The sequence below is a fragment of the Camellia sinensis genome, chromosome 3 (genome assembly GCF_055761805.1).
Source record: "Camellia sinensis isolate YWXY chromosome 3, ASM5576180v1, whole genome shotgun sequence".
NCBI lineage: Eukaryota > Viridiplantae > Streptophyta > Magnoliopsida > Ericales > Theaceae > Camellia > Camellia sinensis.
The window spans coordinates 103,310,859-103,323,368 of record NC_138963.1 but is presented as its reverse complement, the minus strand read 5'-3'; the positions used below and the strand labels follow the sequence as shown (position 1 = coordinate 103,323,368).

The following is a 12,510-nucleotide window of genomic DNA, read 5'->3' as shown; positions in this document are numbered from 1 at the left end:
GAACACATCCCACCAACCAATACTTGAAATTAGCATGTCATTATCTCATAAAATTTACTTTAGTGATCGAAATCCCAACACCACCCCTTTTTAGTTTTCCGTTGAGTTAAGTATGTTATGTCTGGGTAGAACAAGCTATTGAAATAACAAATACTACACAAGTATAAACATTTCAAGACATAAATTCAAGGAAATACAGCTACAAACATACATAGATGGTATACTAAAGCTTGATTAAACAATAGGAGGCTTATCGAATCAACTAAGAGTACGAAACTATTAAAAGTAACAAATTTTCAGATTCAAATCACTTTAAAGATAACTATCAAAGTAGTACTGCTAATGGTTTTTAAAACTTGGCCTTGTGAGGGTCTGAAGAAAATTTTGTCTAGTTTCAAAATCAATTTATGGAAGTGGGATAGCCTATCTATATTTTTAGTTATTAATGAAATACTCTAGGTCTGTCCAGATTTGTCAGCAGTTATGAAAATCAGTTTTTCTCTCAATCAACTCATTCATTTCTATTGAAACCAATTTTACTTGAAATTTAACACTTGAAGGAATTATTTGATTAAAAAATGAGCCCCAAGGAAATTTTTTTGCATTTTTCTAGAATTTTTGAAAGTTGGTTGAAAATACCGTCTCATAGTGCTCAAAACTTAAAATAAAAGTGTTATAAGAAAAAGAGTAAACCATGTGTAATTGGACACTTCTCATATGATAAAAACATGCCAAATAATGTATTAATAACTCATATTTTTGGCTTGAAGAAGTGTCTTTTATATGATACACTAAATAGGTTAGAACTTGATAAATTACTTCAACACAATTTGAACACAAGCAAGGTACTCATCAATACTCAATCACATTGTAATGAACACATGAGAACGATATATAAGAATATGAAATCTACATTTTGGACACATAATATCATGTATTTAGAAGAGAAAATAAATGAATAAAGTGGCTTGTGGCTTACTTGTTGCTAGGTTGCTAAGATTGGACAAAGCTCTCTCTCTCTCGCTCGCTTTTTTTTTTCTTCCTCCTTCCTCCCAAGCTCACAACTTGCTCTCCTCTCTCTTCCTCAGCCGTGTGTGTGTTGGTGTGTGTTTGATTGTGCAAAATATGCAAGGGTGGTTCTATTTATAGGAAAAAAGTCATGAAAGGTCTAAAGTGCCCTTGTTTGGAATTGAATGGAAATAATTAGTATTTTGTTGAAAGTTAATGAAATGGTGGTTGATTAAGAGGTTTAATTGTGGTTTAAATCATGATTTGGTTGTAGTTTGGTTTGATAGCTAGTACAAGACAAGTCTCCATGATTTTGGGTCCAAATCACAAATTCTTCCTTAAATTCTTGAATCACGCTTTCAAAGTACACCACAAGAATCCTCCAAGGGGTGGCTAGCCATGTGCAAGGGAGTTTGAGGGTTTTTCACATTTTTTTTTTGGGTACAAATACACCTTAAAATATTGTAGATATTTGTGGAAAAAGATTATTATAATGAAGTGTAATTATATATATATATATATATAGATATACATACTAATGAAATTGAGACTAAAGTGCAATTTTTTTGGGTGCAAATATTTATGATTGCTGCTCCAGTGTTTGCGACAATAATGTCAAAGACTTGGGACATCTTGATTTTCTAACTATATCCACGCACACATGATTATACAATCATCTAACTTGTTTGATGTTTAGGTTACATTTTACTCTCTCATTGTATATTTTGCTACATCAATGGGCACACACACTGTCACTGCTCATCAGGTTTGTATCACATACTTTAAAATTCCCTTTATTTTCTTTCTTTATCTGCATTAAGTTCTTGTCTGCAAGAAACTGATGGAAATTTATACTGCCAAATTGTCATTCTAGGTCAAGATGCAACTTTACGGCATGTGTACCGTGTTTGGTGGGCCTCTTTGACAAACTGCTCAGTCATTTATGCCTGAGTTGATGTATGGAGTTAATCGAAGTCTAGCAGAGGTTAGGTAAACTTACGTTCTTTTTTTATGGGTTTTATGGAATTATTTCATGTTTCATGGATAAAGTTGGAGTGTAGTGCATGATTACTATTCCTAAATTCCTATGACCGACGTCTGGCTCTACATGATTTTCATATGCAAGTGATCATTGGAGCACTTAGCTGATTGATATTAGGTTTTATTGGAACATTTGTTTCCTTGATGTTCCTCAATTTTTTCACCAAATCTTGAGGTCATAGGGGAGGTTAGTTTTGTGTTTTTTTTTTTATATATTTTTTAGCCATTATATATATTTTTTCTTTGAGCATTAATGAATATCCAGATTTTTGCCTTTTCTTATATTTGTTATTTTAGCTTGTGTAATCGTATATTATCTAGGAAAGAACCAGAGGCATGTATAGCTATTATGCTCTAATGAGCATTATAGACACTATCATTTCTTGTAGCTCTAATACATGCCGCTTAAATATGATGGTCACTTACAGCACATTTATCCCTGATTATCAATAAATGGGTTTAATGGAATGCAAACACTCTATAGATGTGTTGTGCTTTTCATATTATCTGAAAAATATAAAAATGTAACATTTTCTTGTTTCCTTGATTAAAATTGTCCATGCAGATGCATAAAGTGTTGATTCCATACTTCCTTGCTGGTATGCTTGTTTTTGCACAAAATGTAACACCATGTATTCATAGCCTTGAGGAGGGGACATTGCTGGTATGCTTGTTTTTGCTTTTTATTGGGTTTTTATTGTTTATTTATTTATTTTTATTTTTATTTTTGAGGTGCCTTTCTTTTCATGTCACAGAAATGAATATTCATTTAAAAAAAAGAGAATCATATGTATGGTAATGGGTAGATTTTAAGTACACAGTGTGTCACATTTACAATTTTCAATTGTGCTGAAGAGATCAAAATTTGTATTCTATGCTGATGCAAAAGGATCAACAACCAAAACCAGTATTAGCTAATATTGCATAATACCTCTTTATCTTTATCTTATAATCTACCAATTGAAGATTGGCTCTGATTTTCATTGTCAACAATGGCTGCTGATTGAACACAAATGAAGAAGCTGAAGATTTGGATTAACGATTCAACCAAGCTACTCCATGGTAGGGTGGCTGATCTTTAGATTCTGTTGGTGGCTTCCATAAATGTTGTCGGTGGCTTGTTGAAGACTTTGGTTCTCCCATTACATCTATGAATGGTTAGTGAATGGGAGGGGTTTGGTGTGGCAATTAGAAGAGAGTGTAAGCAGAGTGTAAGTAACTGAGTGAGTGTGAGTATGAGTGTGAGTGTGAGTAGAGTGAGAGTATTGTCTCCTGCTCCTCCATTGTTAAAATTTTTGTATTTCTCTCCATATAGTGAAATTCGCTGCCCGTGGACGTAGGTGATTTGCCGAAGCCCGTAAATCTTTGTGTGTTCGTGCTTGTGTGTGTTTATTTTCTGCCTCCTAGGCACAACAAATTGGTATCAAAGCATAATTGTGACAAAATAGAGCATCTGCAACTATGTTTTCTATAAACTGAAAATTTCGAAGTTGTCGAAATCACGTTTTCAAGATACTAGAATGTACGCCTCGATGAGACGAGTCCAGACCCAGAAAGACTAACCCAAGCGGACTCCTCACGCGCCCTCACACACTCTGTCGAAGTTTGGCCGAAGAGTCACTAGAAAGATAAGTCTGACGAAGATGTAGACGTTGAACAGAACAATGCATCACCAAACCTGAAGTCTTGCAGTATTCACTTGCACAAGAATATAACACAAGTCCACACATGGCAGAGTGGTTATAGCCTTGGTTCCAAAACTTGAGGTCAAGGTTTCAAAACCCTTCACAAACAAATTTTCAAATTATTTTTTTGGAAGCTGCCAAGTCATTGCCATTCCATCGCCACGTCACTGCCATATTCGCGCCACGTACTGCCACGTGTGAAGCCACACCAGCCACATCTTAACTGCCACATCAGCACATCTGCCAAGTCATCATCCCAGTCAACTAAAATGTTTGAAATTGCAGAGAGGCCCTGAAAGTTTGGGAAATTGCCTTTCAGCCCCTGATCTTGCTGAAATTGCAATTTAGCTCTTGAAACTATAATAAATTGTAGTTAGGTCCCTGGAGTTTTGGGAAATTGTAATTTGGCTCCTACATTTGGAGACATTTCATTGAGGTCTCTGGAGAGGTGGAGAAAGTGCTTTCCTAGCCAAATTAATAGTTCCGGGTGCAAATGCAGATTCTGTTTTTGAGATTCAGACCCGAATTTTTAATGAAGTTTTCGAGAGCTTAGAATTTATCATGATCCCGGCATTTCAAGCATCCGCTATTGTTTGTGGTGGAGATTTTTTTTGAGAAGTCTAATGGCAGAATCTACAGAGTGGAGATCAGTTGAGTCTACAAGCAGCCCCGTAGCTGCAAGCAACTCCGGGCATTGGATCCCCGGGTCCCACGCTAAGTTTGAGGTAGAGAACTTTGATGGTAAAAGCAAATTCAGCATGTGGAGATGTGAAGTTAAAAATATGCTTATCCAGATGAATCTGCATTTCACTCTTGGAGACAAGTCAGATGACTTGGATAACATAGAATAGGAGAAAGTTAGGCTGTGTTTGGTTAGCTTCTCCAAACATATTTCCGCCTCTTGTTTTGAGTGTCTTGTTTGTTTAGAGTTTTCAAAAATTAATTCCACACCCACTTTTGAAAACTCTTTCCAAGGTAGGAAAATTTGGCTTAACCAGTCGTCTACCCTAGACGTCCGGCTGGTTGACCGGAACAGTGCTAACTCTTCTTTTTATTTTTTTTATTTTTTACAATTGGCACCTATTATTTTTTATATTTTAAATAAAAAAATCAAAATTTTTTATGAGCTTTGAATAAAATTTTGAGTTGTGTGTTTGGTTATGAGTTGTAAGTTTTTGTATCAAATATCATATGTCATATCAAAAATTCCAACCTTAATTCAAAACTTTTTTTAAAACTCTTTTCAAAACTCCTAACCAAACAATTTTTTCACACTCAAATCATAATTTCAAAACTCAAAATACAACTCTATTCTCAAATCATAATTCCAAAACTCTTCCAAACACCACCTTAATCTCCTGGCCTGTAGTTCCATCCGACTTTGCCTTACAAAAGAAGAAAAGTACACATTCACAAAATGTGATATTGCGAAGGAGCTTTGGAAAGCGCTGGAAGACTAGTTCATGACAAAGAGCATTGAGAACCGGCTCTACTTGAAGAGGAGGTCGTTTCGTTTCGACTACAAGAAAGGAATTTCAATGAACGAACACCTGAACAATTTCAACAAAATTCTTGTTGATTTGAAAAACCTGGATGTTCAAATCGATGATGAAGATAAAGCACTGTTATTGTTAAATTCCTTGCCTGACACATATGACCATCTCACCACCACTTTACTGTATGGTAAAGAAAAGATCAAGTATGTTGATGTTTCAAACGCCTTGGTAAATAATGAGTTGAAAAGGAAAGATAAGTCTGCAAACAGGGACTCAGTATCAGAGACATTGACAGTCAGAGATAGGATGAATAACAGAAGATATGCAGGGCGAGAAAAGTCTCACTCAAAATCTAGAGGGAGATCATCAGATAGAAGACGTCTTGCAAAAGACGAGTGTGCTGCTTGTCGCTAGAAAGGGCATTTGGAAAAAGATTGTCCCAATAAAGACAAGAAAGAGGAAAATGTGAAAGTTGCACGAGATGGAGATAATGGTGAAGGATCAGCCTTCACTGTTTCATCACTTGGCCATTCTGATGAATGGATTCTAGATTCCGGATGTTCCTACCACATGTGTCCTAACAAGTAGTGGTTCTCGAGCTTACAGGAGTTCGATGGAGGAGTTGTGTTAATGGGCAATAACCAAGCTTGCCGAACAAAGGGGATTGGAATAATTCAGTTGAAGATGGATGATGGAATAGTTAGAATTCTTGAAGATGTTCGGTATGTACCTGATTTGACAAAGAATCTCATCTCAGTGGGAGTTTTAGACTTCAAAGGTTATAGAGTAACTGTTGAATATAGAGTTCTCAAAGTGGTACGAGGAGCATTTGTTGCAATGAAGGGTATTCGAAAGGGAAATTTATATTTCCTGGACGACTCTACAATCACAGGGAGAGTGGCTGTCTCCACTGGCTCAGAGGATGATGTATCAGACACTTCCAGACTTTGGCAGATGCTCCTAGGGCATGTCAGTGAGAAGGCTTTACAAGGGTTGGTAAAGCAAGGCCTATTGAAACGTGCCAAAATAGGGAAGCTTGAGTTCTGCGAGCATTGTGTATTGGGCAAGCAAACAAGAATCAAGTTTTGTAATGCCATTCATCGTACTAAAGGAATTCTGGACAACGTTCACACAGATGTTTGGGGACCTTCCAAAAATGCTTCTTTGGGAGGTAAACACTACTTTGTATAGTTTATTGGTGATTTCTCAAGAAGAGTATGGGTTTACACAATGAAGCATAAAGATGAAGTATTAGGCATCTTTCTTACGTGGAAGAAAATGATTGAGACCCATACAGGCAGGAAGACCAAGAAGCTTAGATCTAACAATGGCGGCGAATACACATCAGATCCCTTCTTTGAGGTTTGCCAGAATGAAGGGATAGTGAGACATTTCATAGTTAGTGGAATGCCACAGCAAAATGGAGTTGCAAAACGCATGAACCGCACTTTGGTGGAAAAAGTCCAGTGTATGCTGTCGCATTCAGGATTGAGCAAGGCATTTTGGAGCGAGGCATTGAACTATGCTCGTCATCTTGTCAACAGACTACCTGCTGCAGCACTAAATGGCAAGACTTCCATGGAGGTGTGGTTAGGAGCGCCAGCTACTGATTATGATCAGCTACGTATCTTCAGATGTCCAACCTATTTTCATGTTACAGAATCTAAGTTGGATCCTAGAGCCAAGAAAGCTGTCTTCTTTGGCTTTAGTGATGGTGTCAAGGGATACAGACTCTGGTGCCCTAAATCAAAAAAAGTTGTCATCACAAGAGATGTTACCTTTGATGAGTCTACAATGCTGAAGTAGCCAAATCCTCAAGAGAATAAGGAAGCATTGGAGAAGTTAGTGCAGGTGGAGTTTGAGACTCTAAGAAAGACTATTCAGACAGTCAACCATGCTGAAAAGTTTCAGTTGATAGCTTTGAAGAAGATCCTAAAGAGAGTTCAAATGAAAATGAAGATCTAGAGGCCCCACAACAGTCATAACCGATTGCAATCAGAAAAGGAAAAAGGGTTATTAAGCAATCTGGTTGGATGACCGATATGGTGGCCTATGCACTTCCAATCATTGAAGACAATGTTCCTTACACTTTCAAAGAAGTCGTGCAGAATGCAAAAAGTGTCAAGTGGAAGGAGGCTATGGATGAAGAGATCGGGTCACTCCATAAGAACTAGACTTGGAAGTTGGTGCAACTTCCAAAGGGCAAAAAAGCAATTGGGTGTAACTGGGTTTACACCAAGAAGGAAGGCATCCCAAACAAAGACAACATCAGATTCAAAACTAGATTGGAAGCTAAAGGCTATGTCCAGAAGGAAGGAATAGACTACAATGAGATATTCTCACCTGTTGTGAATCACACGTCTATTCGTATCTTGCTAGCTTTGGTTGCACGATTTGATCTCGAGCTCACCCAACTCGATGTCAAAACTGCCTTCTTACATGGAGATCTTGAAGAGGAGATATAGATGTCCCAACTAGATGGTTTCAAAGTTGCTAGAAAAGAAAATTGGGCCTGTAAGCTGAACAAATTGTTGTACGAGTTGAAGCAATCCCCGAGATAGTGGTACAAGCAATTTGATTGGTTAATGACGAAAAAGAACTACATAAGAAGTCAGCATGATCATTGTGTATATTTCTGAAAGCTTTCCAATGGTTCCTTCATCTATTTGCTCTTATATGTAGATGATATGTTGATTACATCTAAGAGCAAGTTAGAGATTGACAAACTCAAGGTACAGTTACCAAGAGAGTTCGAAATGAAGGATCTTGGTGAAGCAAATAAAATTCTTGGCATGGAGATCAAAAGTGACAGGAAGAAGGGCATCGTTTGTTTGACGCAAACCTAGTATTTGAAAATGGTGTTAGATAGATTTGGCATAAATGGGAAAACAAAAGTTGTGAGTACACCATTGACCCCTCATTTCAAGCTTAGTGCTTCAATGTCACCATGCACAAAAGACGAATGGAAGCATATGGCATAGGTTCCATATGCAAATGCAGTTGGTGCATTAATGTATGCTATGGTTTGTACAAGGCAGGACATCTCACATGCTATGAGTATGGCAAGCATATATATGCATGATCCAGGAAAAGGTCATTGGTAGGCAGTGAAGTGGATCTTGAGGTACTAATATGGCACCGTTAATATGGATTTGAAGTTCGAGAGAGATCATAGAATTGGACAGAATTTGGTTGGATATGTGTACTCAGATTATGCTGGTGACTTGGACAATGAAGAAATGCAGTAACTGATCCTTATTCATTTGATATTACAAGTAATGTTCATATATATACAGACCCACTCTAGGTGGTTACAACAAACTCTAATGTACATACAATATATCTATAGCTATAACTAACTCACTAACACATCTTGTATAGCTCTTCTAATTGACTAACTGCTTTATAATTGTTTCGTTGCTAGTGGACTCATCATCTTTGTGATGAGGTAGTCTATCAGGCCCCTACAAACTCAGAGGAGTTGGAAATTCCATGAGTTTGGCTTTCAAGTAAGTGAACCGAGCCACAGATACGGGCTTTGTAAAAATATCAACAAGTTGGTCCAATGTGGGAATATACTAAAGAGAAAGAGCCTTGGTAAGAACCCGTTCACACACAAAATGACAATCAACTTCAATGTGCTTGGAACGGGAATAAAACACAGGATTGGATGCAAGAGCAATGGCCGAAAGATTATCACACCATAGAAGGGGCATAGTGGGAGAAGAAATGTGCAAATCAACCAAAAGCATTTTGAGCCAACTCAATTTAGTAGCAGCATGAGCTAAGGCGCAATACTCAGCCTTGGTAGAAGAGTGGGAGATGGTAGCTTGTTTCTTGGCAGACCAAGAAACAAGATTAGAGCCTAAGAAAACACAATAACCGGAAGTGGACTTCCTATCAACCAAATCGCTGGCCCAATTGGAGTTAGAGAAAGCATGGTGTAGACCGCCCCAAACTCTCTCTGCGTGCGAGGGCACAAATTGTAGTTCTAGCTACTACAGTTCGGACTCCAGTCACGGTTCTGAATCTAATCTCACAAAGTGCAATGTAAGACTGATAAATCACCAAAGAGTCCAAATCCGACAATTGGTTTTGAAAAATCAATTTTGAATCAAAAGTGCCAAACATGGACTGCTTTGCCAGATTTCAGAGTCCCCACCTAAATATTTTATTTTGGAAATTTTAGGAAACCATGACTCGTGCCAAAGGCCACGTGTCCGTCATCACCACTTGCCCGATCAAAGGATCGGCCTCTATTAACATGATATGTTGTTTTTATAAACACATGTATTCTTTTTTCGGTTATTAGCTAGCTTACTATGTGATACGCGCAGCATACAAGTATAGACTCAATCACGCGGATTGGAACAAAACAACTCATGTTTGTTTTTCAAAAACTGTTTGAAAGTGCTACTTGCAAGTAGGCTAAAGCGTGGATTTGCCACCCTTAAGTGGGCTTAGAAAAATATGATTTTGCCACTTCAAGTGGGCTTAAAACTCACAATCATCGAGTTGTTCGAATTCAGGCAATCAAGCCTTCATCCACAGGTATTCATGTAGTTAAACACATAAGCACATAGCCTCATGGAAAGCATGCTATCATGGCAGTCACTTACACACATGCAAGGATGCTAAAGCATAAACACTCACAATGTACTCCGAGCCAAAACAGAAGCTAGTTAGAAATCAATGCACGATCCTACCTATGTCAACAATGCCTAATGCAACACATGCAAAAATGCAACTAAAATAGGCTCGGCTATCTAGAATGGCATATGAATGCAATACTTGATAACATTCTTTGAAACACGTATTCAAGAAGGTGTATTGAAATACAATGCAGTTTGAATGATGCACTGAGCCTGGTGCATTCAAGACAAATGAATGATGCACGCATGCAAAGCATAAGTATGCTAATTGAAACATGCCCTAAACTAACCATCAAAAGCTGATAAGTAAAAGGGAGTAAGAAATAGGGTTGGAAGACATGCATCACATACACGCACACTTATTACAACATTTGCCCTCTCGACGGAGGGTCCGAATGAATTCACTAACTAGCTACGCTTATTAAACTAATTATTATAAACCAAAACTAATTAACTATTTCTAGTTAACTAATTATTACAAAAAAATCGATTAATTAAGCACATTAACTAATTAAGTACAAAGCCGACGAATTTGCTAATTAAGTAAAGCAACTAAAACAGTTAAAAGAGGTCCTCGGGGCGAGGGGTGCATGCATGCTCGATCGCCTCTCTCGGAAATCCATCGCTACGCCCATAATTGTCTCTGTTTGCATTTGATTTGATCTCTGAAAAGTGCACTAACTTCCAGATTGCTTCTGCTCCAACATGGGGACCTCCTGGTGGGCTGCCGACCAGAAAAGGGGGTTGTAGACCAGAAAAACTGGTCGGCTGACCACCCCTACTGGTCGGTTGACCTGCATGATTTTCCAAACTCCAGTTTTGCTGCAACAGAGAATAACAAGGGGCACAGCAGTGTATTTGCAAGACATGCGTGTGCAACTACTCTCCTTATCATTTCTCAAGCTCAAAGGAGCGTAGTACTCGACTCTCAAGCCACCAACCAAGCATCGCAATGCATGATGGCTAAGAAGCCAAGTTTGCACGAGTGAATGAATGCATAAATAACACATAAGAGACTCCACCTCTCTCATGCATCATCAAGAGGGTCGGCGACCAAGAAATGCTACACGTTTCATCACTTGGAGTATGAAACGTGCCACATTCCTTGTGTTTGGATTAACGTCCGATCCAAACACAATGCAATGCAAACAACATGCTTATCTTTCACATGTTTTACTTTGTTCATTTTGTTTACTCTTTTTAGATTACCAATTCATCCTTTAATTGGTTAAGTCCAAAAGCGAGAAGTCCTCTAATTGGAAAGACAGACCAAGCCATAAGCACCTTGAGCATGAAAGAATCCTCATGCTTTTGGTTAGTAGAAACCCTCAAGAGAAGGCTAAAACCATTAGGCATGAAAGTCTCAATTTCATGCTCAAGCCAACAAGGGGCTCAAGACCACTTTCAAAGCAAAGTCATAAATGAAGAGTGGTGTGATATAGGAAACATTTTAGTGCTAAAATAGGATGCTAAAGACACTAAACCATGCAAGCAACGCATGCACAACATGTTAAGGGCCAAAGGCATTGAAACTAGTGACAAGCATTACACTAGAGGCATGCAATATCAAACTCAAATGGCCAAACCAGCTCTGGACAGAGCTAAATCATGCTAAAATAGTGGCCTAGATATGCTGAAACTTAGGTACAAAAGGCAAGAAAATCATGCGCACATGTTGGCTCGCAAGCAAGGCATAAGGCACAACTCTTAAACACAATGAAAGAGTGAAAAACATGGAAGTGTGACAACACCATATGCTCTGAAATAACGGGGCAAATGATGCCAAAGCATGCTAATACCTCAAGCCAAGCATGCAAGATACCTCAAAACTCAAAACTAGTCAAGGCTATTGCACTACAAGCATGCACAACAAGTATCATACGACCAAGAAGGCTCAAAATAGAGCTAAAGCATGCCAAAATATGAATAAAATCATGTTGGAGTATAGCCAAAATGAGCTAGAATAATAGGCTAAAGAGACAAGCATGCAAGGCTAGCTAGCAAGGATTACACTACAAGTGTACAAACCATACAAGAGGTGAGTCCACCAATCAAAATCAGAGTTATAACATGCCAAAATAGCACCAAAAACATGCTTGAACTAAGCTAATTTAAAACACAAAAACATGCTACTTTGTAAGGCTAACAAGGAGAATTACACTACAAGTGCAATAAGCATGCAAGGGATGACCAAGAAAGCCAAAAATAGAGTTATGGAAGGTCTGAAAACTCACAAAAATGTGCCTAAACAAAGCCACAAATAAGTAAAAACACATGCTCATTTGGTTGGCCATCAACACATGCAAACAAGAGAAGAGGATGGGGAACCATCCCCACCTATTTGGGACCTCAAAACATGGGTTTTGTCACTGAAAAACCTCTGAGTTTTAGTGGTAAAAAGGCCCAAAAATTTGGATTTGAAGGTGGTGAGAAGTTGCACAAAAGGCCTCACAAGCCAAGGAATAAAAAAGGAGAATAACCCCCTAGCCAAACAAGGCACAAACCAACACTTTCAGGATTGAAAAATAGAGGAAAACTAGAGGTTTTTGTAGTTCTACACCACCCCAAAAACAGCCCTAAAGTAGTTTGAAAAGATGGCCAAGCAAGAATGCAAAATAAGCTAAAAGG

General features: G+C 38.2%; 1 protein-coding gene and 1 long non-coding RNA gene across 7 annotated transcripts in view; one reads left to right on the top strand and one right to left on the bottom strand.

Moving 5' to 3' along the window:
- The window catches only part of LOC114266073 (protein DETOXIFICATION 46, chloroplastic), a 128,887-nt gene that overhangs the window by 7,341 nt on the left and 109,036 nt on the right, over positions 1 to 12,510 (bottom strand). The gene's annotated exons all lie outside the window — the stretch shown is intronic.
- The window catches only part of LOC114262394 (uncharacterized), a 39,911-nt gene that overhangs the window by 20,666 nt on the left and 6,735 nt on the right, over positions 1 to 12,510 (top strand). For 2 of the 6 annotated variants that reach the window (XR_014364372.1, XR_014364375.1), the window contains exons 4-6: positions 1,706 to 1,774; positions 1,883 to 1,993; positions 2,615 to 2,713. This is a non-coding gene — a long non-coding RNA (uncharacterized LOC114262394). Of the gene's footprint in view, positions 1 to 1,705; positions 1,775 to 1,882; positions 1,994 to 2,614; positions 2,714 to 3,068; positions 3,405 to 12,510 lie in introns of those variants that run through there. The other 4 variants (XR_014364373.1, XR_014364377.1, XR_014364374.1 and 1 more) reach the window with 3 other exon arrangements.